Here is a 10,606-nt window from a genome sequence, read left to right as displayed (position 1 = left end):
GTCAGAGTAGCTATCCACACAGATGAAGCTAGTTGTGGATAATCCCTCTGAAAATAACCACTGGAACCACACTTGTAGAAAACACCCATATTCTTACGACACTCTTCTCTATGTCGATTAGCACAAAAATCACAAAGGGGCACCTAAGGTAACCCCGAATAACCACCTCGACTAACAGCTGGAGGTGAAGATATTGCATGCCTGAAACAGTTATTGCTCTTCTGAGGGGCCCAAGTACGAGTCCTCTTCCCTTACTCTGCAGAAGATTCAATAGGTCCAATAGATTTCTTAGATCGCTCTTGATCGACACGCTCTCTAACAGGAGCTAAGGCCTCCACCTCCTCAGCATCTTTTGCTCTGCCCACCAGCACATCAAAAATCTCATCCTGGTGGGTCACAACCTGCCTACGCAACTTATATCTGAGTCCGAGAGCAAATTTGTGGCATTTATCTCTCAGTGATAACCATACTAATGCCATATTTTAACAGTTGCAAGATTTCATCTCATACTCAGAGACTGACATATCACCCTGCACCAAGTCTTGGAATTGATGTCGTCTCTTAGCCAGATAACGCTCTCCAAGAAAACAATTCCTGAAGAGCTCTTTGAAGAACTCTCGAGTCAAACGATCAGCTGGGATACTAATGACTACATACTCCCACCAGGTGTGGGCATTCCCATCTAACATCGCAACTATACCCAGATATCTCGTAGCTGGGTCTAAACCCAACTGATCCATATGTCTTTCAGTATCATGGAGCCAATCTTTAGCTTCAGTAGGAGCTCCACCAATCGGACCTCCAAAAGTCCTGACCCCATTAACAATTAAAGTCTGAGAAATTGGTACCTCAAGAATAATACCAGCAGCTCTAACTGTACCCTAAATCAGTTACAGAAACTGCCTATCGAGAGTCTCATCGAGCACTCTCGTAGTCTCAGGACTAGAGTTAGATGCTCCCCGGACAGGAGTCGATATATCTATTTTGGAAGCAGGTGATGGGTCTATAGCAGTGTCATCAAAGGGGTCAGAAAAATGAGCAGTTTTATGTTACCCACGTCTAGGTCGACGACCTCGTCTGGAACTCATCGACAAGGATCTCTAATTCACTACAAAAGGTATACTTAAAGTTTTATTAGAACTGGAGTACTGGACACAATTAACTTGTAAAAATGGGTGACATGGCCTTATAAAAATTTTGTAAAACATTTTCAAAATAGTTTAAAATTTTATGTGGAACCCATTTACGGTCCGAGGATTAAAAACCACAAGCTTTGATACCAATAAAATGTAACCCCCTATACCTAGCCTATGTGTTTCTACTAAGTCTAGTAAATTACCTTCAAATTTTTTTAAACATTTTTTTCTAAAACTTTATTTGATAAATTAAAATTGTATTGCAATTAACATTTATAAAAGTAAAATAATTAACTATAAAAGTTAAACTCGTAATTATAAAACAAGAAAAATAGTTACATAAAACAAAACATGTCATAAACCTGTAGTAAAGTAGTAAAATCCATAAACGTCATCATTATCATCTTAAAACAATTATGTCAACCAATGTCACCTAATTAAAAGCAATTTTGAATATAGAAACATTACAAAAAAAGTTATTCTACAATGTTTTGATCCTCTGAGTGCCTAAGACCGCCTATCCACAAGTATCATAAGGGAAAAACAGTTTGAAAAGTGAGCTAGGGCTCAGTGTGTCTCATTAGTGCAGTAAAAACATAATATGAAAAACCATCAATAATTGTCCTGTCAAGTATCATGGAAATCCTGATAAAACATAGGATATTAATTCACATAATATACCCTCCTCTCGTACACCATACCCACAGAACTGTGTCGATATGGCAACCTTATACCCATTGGTATAAGGGACCAACCTAAGGGAACAAATTGGGGCCCGTAAGCCTACCCAAGTGTCGCCTTAAGTCCATAAGGATTTACTAGCTTGATCAGGGTTGTACCTCCATACTCCAGCTCACCAAGATAATATCCCCAAAACCTATTTCATATAACAAGCAAAGATTTCCATGATCCATATCCTGTAAAATAATACCCTCCATTGAAAACAATTATTCTAATATCATATATAGTTCCATCATAGTTCATGAACCATCATCTGTTGAATCATAAAATCCAGTGATATATATATCAAACTAGTTAAAACCATCAAATAGAACATAGGGAATACACCTCTTAAAATAGGGCACACAATAAAACTACTGAGAATCGGCCTCGTCACGCTCTGCTACAGTGCTCGAACCAAATTCATATCAATCAGAGTTAATATCGGAGTAATATTTTAAATTGGTTATTAAAAAACTTCATGATTCATACGAGTGACTATCGGATCCCGTAGCCTAACATATCGAGAAGACCAGGGTCGAGCGGTCAGATAAGTCTCTAGTACCTTCAAACAATAATAATTTATCAGTCCCAAGTCTTACTTAATTTTTCCAAAATTAAAACATTTAATTTCTTAAGCATATTTGGGTTTTACGGTCAATTTGGAGGCTTTCGGGTTCGAATTTGGCAAAGCAGACTTTGGAATCAAACTTAGGATGTCGAAAAACATAAAATATGACATTTCAAAAATTTTAACTTTTTGGTACCAATGGTCAAATGGTCAAACGATCAACGATCAATAGTCAAACGGCCAATGGTCAAATGGTCAATGTTGGACCGGGTCACATCGGGTCAGGAAGGTGGGTCAGACACGGGTTGAGTCAGACAGCCCATTACAAGCTATCCACCACGCGGCGAACCTTCCCCACGCGCAGGGGCGGTGCGTAGGCCGTGTTAGCTTTACCATGGTGATAATCAATCACACAATCATAATCCTTCAGAAGCTCTAACCAACGACGCTACCTCGGATTAATCTCCTTCGGAGTCAGAAGCTACTTTAAGCTCTTGTGATTCGTAAAAATGTAACACTTCTCTCCATAAAGATAGTGTCTCTATATTTTTAAGGCAAATATCACTGTTGTTAATTCCAAATCATGGATCAGATAATTACACTCATGGGAGCGCAACTTACAGGACGCAAAAGCTACTACCATACCCTCCAGCATCAAGATATAGACAAGTCCGAAGTGTGAAGCATCACTATACACTGTAAAATCTTTCCCGGGATCAGGTTGAGTCAACACTGGTGCTTCAGTCAAAACCACCTTTAATTTCTCAAAACTTTCCTATTGTGCTTCGCCCCATTCAAATGGGACATTTTTCCTCAATAGCTTCGTCAATGGAGCAACGATGATAGTTTCAACAAAATGTCGATAATAACTTACTAAGCCTAAGAAACTACGAATCTCAGAGACATTCTTGGGTCGCTTCCAACTCAAAATAGCCTCAGTCTTGCTCGAATCCACCTGAATACTCCTCTCCGAAACAATATGTCCAAGGAATGACACCTATCGAAGCCAAAACTCACATTTGCTCAACTTACTATACAACCGATGCTCTCTCAGAGTCTATAGAATAATCTTCAAATGCTCATCATGCTCTGTCTCAGTTCGGGAATATGCCAGAATATCATCAATGGATACTACTACAAACTGATCCAAATATGGTCGGAACACACGATTCATCAAGTCCATAGAAATTGCGGGAGCATTCGTTAGACCAAAAGGCATCACCAAGAACTCATAATGCCCATATATAGTGCGAATGGCAGTCTTCACAACATCGGAACCTTTAACTTTTAACTAATAATACCCCGAATGAAGATCAATCTTAGAGAATACAGTAGCTCCTCTTAATTGATCAAAAAAGTCATCAATCCTGAGTTGTGGGTACTTATTCTTAATTGTCATCTTGTTCAACTTTCGATAGTCAATACATAGCCTCAGGAATCCATCCTTCTTTTTCACAAACAGAACTAGAGCTCCCCAGAGTGAGGTACTATGCCTGATAAATCCTTGATCGAATAATTCTTACAACTGAACCTTCAACTCATTAAGTTCCTTTGGAGCCATGCGGTAGTATTCCATGAAAATAGGTGCAGATCTGGGATAAGTCTCAATCTCAAAATCTACCTCTCTATCAGGAGGTAACCTTGTTAACTCCTCCGGAAAGACATCGGGAAACTCGCTAACTGCACGAATCTCCTCAATCATGGACAAGGAACCTTTAGTGTTCAAAATACAGGAAATAAAAGTCTCATATCCTTTCTGGACCATACGATCAATTACCATAGCCGGAACTATATTGGAGAGATAGTCGCGATGTTCACCAATTAACACAACAATCCAACCATCAGAAGTTTTCAGAGTAGCTTTCTTTTATTCAAAATACAAATTAACCTTATGTTTATTCAACCAATCCATCCCCAAAATTAAATCAAACTCCTCTAAAGGAATCTTCATAAGGTCGGCAAGAAAAATTTCACCCTGAACCTCCATAGGACAACGCCAAAATACCTTATTCACCAACACTGACTGTCCTACTGGTATTGTAACCGTAATAGTATTATGAGCGTCCTTAATCAGAATCTGAAGGTTTTGGGATACTGAACTCGATATGTAGGAGTGGGTGGAGTCATTATCTAGTAATACAAAGTATGGAACAGAATATATAGTAAATGTACCTCTAATAACCTTTGGCTCATCCTTGTCATCCCGACATCTGGTAGCATACACTAGAGCTGGTTGTTTGGAATCCGAAACTATAGGCTCTCGGCTCTGCTGGGGTTGGGCTCTACTATCTTCCCTGGATGTTGATCCAGAAGGCTTTCCCTGACTATGACCTATGATTGAGGTCTGAACTGATGTATGCAAATGTGCAGAAGTCAGAGTAGTTATCTACTCATATGAAGCTAGTTATGGACAATCCCTCCGAAAATGACCACTGGAACCACATTTGTAGCAAACGCCCATCTTCTTACGACACTCTTCTCTGTGTCGATTAGCTCAAAAATCATAAATGGGCACCTAAGGCAACCCCGAAGAACCATCTCAACTAACAGTTGGAGGTGAAGATGTTGTAGGCCTAAAATGGTTATTGCTCTTCTGAGGGGCCCAAGTACCAGTCCTCTTCCCTTATTGTGCAGAAGACTCAGTAGGGCCAATAGATTTCTTTGATCGCTTTTGATCGACACGCTCTCTAACAGGAGCTAAGGCCTCCACCTCCTCAGCATCTTTTGCTCTACCTACCAGCACATCAAAAATCTCATCCTAGTAGGTCACAACCTACCTACGCAGCTTATATCTGAGTCCGAGAGCAAATTTGTGGTATTTATCTCTCAATGAGAACCATACTAATGCCATATTTTAACAGTTTCAAGAATTTCATCTCGTACTCAGAGACTGACATATCACTCTGCACCAAGTCTTGGAACAGATATCGTCTCTTAGCCAGATAACGTTGTCCAAGAAAACGATTCCTGAAGAGCTCTTTGAAGAACTCCCAAGTCAAACGATCAGCTGGGATACTGCTGACAATATACTCCCACCAGGTGTGGGCATTCTTATCTAACATCGCAGCTGCACCCAGATATCTCTTAGCTGGGTCTAAACCCAACTGATCTATTTGTATTTCTGTATCATGGAGCCAATCTTTAACTTCAGTAGGAGCTCCATCAATCGGACCTCCAAAATTCTTGACCCCATTAACAATTAGAGTCTGAGAAATCGATACCTCAAGGACAATACCAGCAGCTCTAACTGTACCCTGAATTAGTTATAGAAACTACCTACCGACAGTCTCATCAAGCACTCTCATAGTCTCAGGACTAGAGTTAGAAGATCCCCTAATAGGAGTCGACATATCTATTTTGGAAGCAGGTGGTGGGTCTACAGCAGTGTCATCAAAGGGGTCAGAAAATTGAGCAGCTTGATGTTACCCACGTCTAGGTCGACGACCTCGTCTGGCGCTCATCGACAAGGATCTGTAATTCACTACAAAAGGTATACTTAAAGTTATATTGGCACTGGAGTACTGGACACATTTAACTTGTAAAAATGGGTGACATGGCCTTATAAAAATTTTGTAAATCATTTTCAAAATTGTTTAAATTTTTATGTGGAACCCATTTACGGTCCAATGTTTAAAAACCACAAGCTCTGGTACCAATAAAATGTAAACCCCTAGACCTAGCCTATGTGTTTCGACTAAGTCTAGTGAATTACCTTCAAATTTTTTTAAACATTTTTTCTAAAACTTTATTTGATAAATTAAAACTGTATTGCAATTAACATTTATAAAAGTAAGATAATTAACTATAAAAGTAAAATAATTAACTATAAAAGTTTAACTCGTAATTATAAAAAAAGAAAAGAAAAATAGTTACATAAAACAAAACATGTCATAAACATGTAGTAAAGTAGTAAAATCCGTAAACATCATCATTATCATCTTAAAACAATTATGTCAACCCATGTCACGTAATTAAAAGCAATTCTGAATATAGAAACATCACAACAAAAGTTCTTCTACAATGTGCCGATCCTTCGAGTGCCTAAAACTGCCTATCTACAAGTATCAAAAGGGAAAAACAGTTTGAAAAGTGAGCTAGGGCTCAGTGTGTCCCGTTAGTGCAGTAAAAATATAATATGAAAAACCATCAATAATTGTCCTGCCAAATATCATGGAAATCCTAATAAAACATAGGATATTAATTCACATAATATACCCTACTCCCGTACACCATATGCAGTTACCCAGAACTGTGTCGATATGGCAACCTTATACCCATTGGTATAAGGGACCAACCTAAGGGAACACCTTGGGGCCCGTAAGCCTACCCAAGTGTCGCCTTAAGTCCGTAAAGATTTACTATCTTGATCAAGGTTGTACCTCCATACTCCAGCCTACCTAGATAATATCCCCAAAACCTATTTCATATAACAAGCAAATATTTCCATGATCCATATCCGGTAAAATAATACCCTCCATTGAAAATAATTATTCAAATATCATACATAGTTCCATCATAGTCCATTAACCATCATCCGTTAAATCATAAAATCCAGTGATATATATATATATATATCAAACTAGTTAAAACCATCAAATAACACATAGGGAACACACCTCTTAAAATAGGGGACACAACAAAACTACTGAGTATCAGCCTCATCACGCTCTTCTACAGTGCTCGAACCTAATTCATATCAATCAAAGTTAATATCAGAGTAATATTTTAATTGGGTTATTCAAAAAGTTCACGATTCATACAAGTGACTATCGGCTCCCGTAGTCTAACAGATCGAGAAGAGATGGGTCGAGCGGTCAGATAAGTCTCTAGTACCTTCAAACAATAATAATTTATCAGTCCCAAGTCTTACTTAATTTTCCCAAAATTAAAACATTTAATTTCTTAAGCATATTTGGGTTTGACGGTCAATTTGGAGGCTTTCGGGTTCGAATTTGGCAAAACAGACTTCGGAATCAAACTTAGAATGTCGAAAAACATAAAATATGACATTTCAAATATTTTGACTTTTTGGTCAATGATCAATGGTCAAATGGTCAAACGGTCAACGATCAATGTCAAACGGTCAATGGCCAAATGGTCAATGTTGGACCGGGTCACATCGGGTCGGGAAGGTGGGTCAGACACGGGGCGGGTCGAACACAGGTCGAGTCGGACAGCCCATTACAAGCAGCCCACCATGCGGTGAACCTTCCCCACGTGCAGGGGCAGCGCGTAGGGCGCGTGCGGTGACCTATGAGCTTCGAAAAATCCTAAAACAATTTCTATAGCTAGTTTATGAGATTTTCAGACACTCCGGCGAAGAGCTAAATTTTAACCATCGAGAACTTTAACTTCCTCACCCCCTCACACTCCGACGACAACAGAGACAAGAATGACACCAGTGGACTTGGAATGATGCAAGGAACACAATGGTATGGGAGGTGTGGAAAACGGAGTAATGATCGACGACGGATCGATGATTTTTACGACGGTGGGGTTTAAAAACATTGAAACTTTGTGTTGAAATTTACGGCGTTAGTTTCACGACGAGAGGTTTGAGGGGTTTTATTAACCGGTTGATAACAAATCAAACGAGAACTTGATTATATTTTATTATTATTTTCTTCTAGTTTGTGATATTGAGGATCAAGCAAAACAGCAAAAGATAGAATCATTGAGTGATCAGACCAATATTTCTCATACAGTTTAAGCATGGGTCCTACTATTGCAGAAATGCCTTCACAAGGATCATTGTGAGCATCACACAATAACTTTTCAATTGCAACAACGTTAGCCAAGTACAAGTTTGAAGTGGGATACTTAGATTCAGAGAACAAAGTTATAATTTTATAAAATGACTCAAGAAAATCACAGATAGTTTGAACAATTTCCCACTCATTTTCAGTAATCATATCCAAGTCATTTTCCCTATTAACAAACAAATTAATGGTTAATTTAGCATCAAGTGCCCTATGAATCATTAAGTAAGTAGAATTCTATCGAGTAGAAACATTCAATAACAACTTACAACGAAGAGAAAAATCACAGCCTTTAACAGCTAATTCAAAGGAACCAAATTGAGAATCAGAAGAATCAATAAACTTAACAATTTCACGCAAATTCATAACAGAATAATCAATTACCTTCAAACTCTTTTGAACTATCAAGTTCAAAATGTGGGCAGAATACCTTATATGAAAGTACTTACCATTTCATGGAAGAGGAGAAATGACACTCAAATCATCTCTAAGTCACTTCACCATTTTATCATTTGCTAAAGCATTGTTAAGATTTAAGGTAAAATCTTTTCTTTCAAGACCCCACACATATTATCTTTTTAACAAACTTAAAATTGACTCAGCATCATGGGGTGGAGTGAAACGATAAAACTTCAGTATTTTAGACTGAAGTTTCCTGATATTATCAACATAATGTGCAGTAAGAGTAAAATAAGAACGTGAAGTGGAGGCAAACCATCCACCACATGTAAAACAAATACGACTTGAAACAGAATGAATTGAATCAAGCATATATTTTTTATGCTTTTCATGCTCTAGCATGCAATACTTAGTAATAGTATACCTCGAGATATCATTCACATTAGAATTAAGGTAATAATGCAACACACTAAGTTTTTCATGATCAACCATACTCAAAGCATAACCATGACATAAAATAGCCTTAGCAAACAATTTACAGTATTTATTTTGATCAAAAGAACTTACCATACCAGGATTAACAGAAACATAATCCTTATAAGCTTGACATTTATAAATATGTCTTTTAGGTTTAAATGTACCAATATAAGAATCATTTTATACCTTTTCTTTTTGCAATACATACACTCGGCATAAACACCACCATCGGCAGACTTGATGAATGTATAATGGTCCCAAACAGGAGAAGTTCTTCTCCCAAACTCGGATGAACATTTCCTCTTCAGAGGAAACTTTGACATAACAGCTTCGGACAGTTGATCATTAGCATCCCCTTGTAAGAAATAAAAAATATTAGTAACTATAAAAATCATAAATATAAAAAAAGAAAAAAAATAGATAGTTTACCTCTATATGAGGTTGTTAATTCTGATCTGCTTGAAAGTCTCCTAAAAAATATAGAAAAAATTTATTGAACCACTTTTTATAATGTTTTGATATAACAATTTAAGGCAAAATGTTTTTGGACTTGAATTGAATTCATTCAAAGTTTTCAAAAATAATTCAAAGTCCATTAAAACTTAATTTGAGCGCAAAATTGTTTTTCAACTTACGTAGTACCGATATTGTTCTTACAGTATTGATATTATATGAATAGTACCAATATTGTTCATGTGGTATGATACCCTATGTAAGATAAGTATCGATATTCTCTAAGTAGTATCGATACTACAAGCATTGCTCAAATTCCATAATGCAAAAATGGTACTGATACCCAAAGGGGTACCGATACTACTTTACATAGTAGTATCGATACCATCAGTCCCAATAGCTAGTAATGGCTAGTTTTATTTAAATATTACAAAGGTAGTACCGATACTCCCTATAGGAGTACCGATACCCTCTGTCATGGGTAACTTTATTTTGTAGAGAAAACATCCCCAAATGGCTAGTAATCATCCCCAACAGTAAGAAACAGCCACAACCTCATTCCAACATATAAATACAAGTTCAAGACACTTGAAGAAGGGTTAGAACACATATTCAAGCAATCAAACACAAGATAAGAGTTTTTCACTCTTTATTCCTATTCTCTTGTAAATATTTTGTTCTTGTGAGCTTAATTTTGTAAAGACCCTGCCTTGTAGAGGTTTTATTATTTACTTTTTTTATCCTTTTGTAAAGGGATTTTGGTTATATCTTAACCAATTTAAATGATAGGGAGTTTGTAAAGGTTATCTCTTTGTCCTTGAAAAAAAAGAAAAAATTAGTGAATTTGTTAGAAAATCCTTAGTGAGGAGCTAAGGTAGTGGATGTAGACTTAGTTGAGAAGTTGAACCACTATAAATCATTGTGCAAAATTGTCTATCTTTTCTTTCTCCTTACTTTCTAAATATAATTTTCCAATTTATTCAAATTTAGCTTCATCAATCCTAACAATTGGTATTAGAGCTTGACTTATTAGAAGGTTTAACCACCTTGAGACAATTCTTGATACATTGAAGACTCTTAACGGGTCAACA

The sequence above is a fragment of the Hibiscus syriacus genome, unplaced genomic scaffold (genome assembly GCF_006381635.1).
Source record: "Hibiscus syriacus cultivar Baekdansim isolate YM2019G1 unplaced genomic scaffold, ASM638163v2 tig00110009_pilon, whole genome shotgun sequence".
Taxonomy (NCBI): Eukaryota; Viridiplantae; Streptophyta; class Magnoliopsida; order Malvales; family Malvaceae; genus Hibiscus; species Hibiscus syriacus.
The sequence above is the reverse complement of the archived record's forward strand: the minus strand, read 5'-3'. Positions refer to the sequence as shown.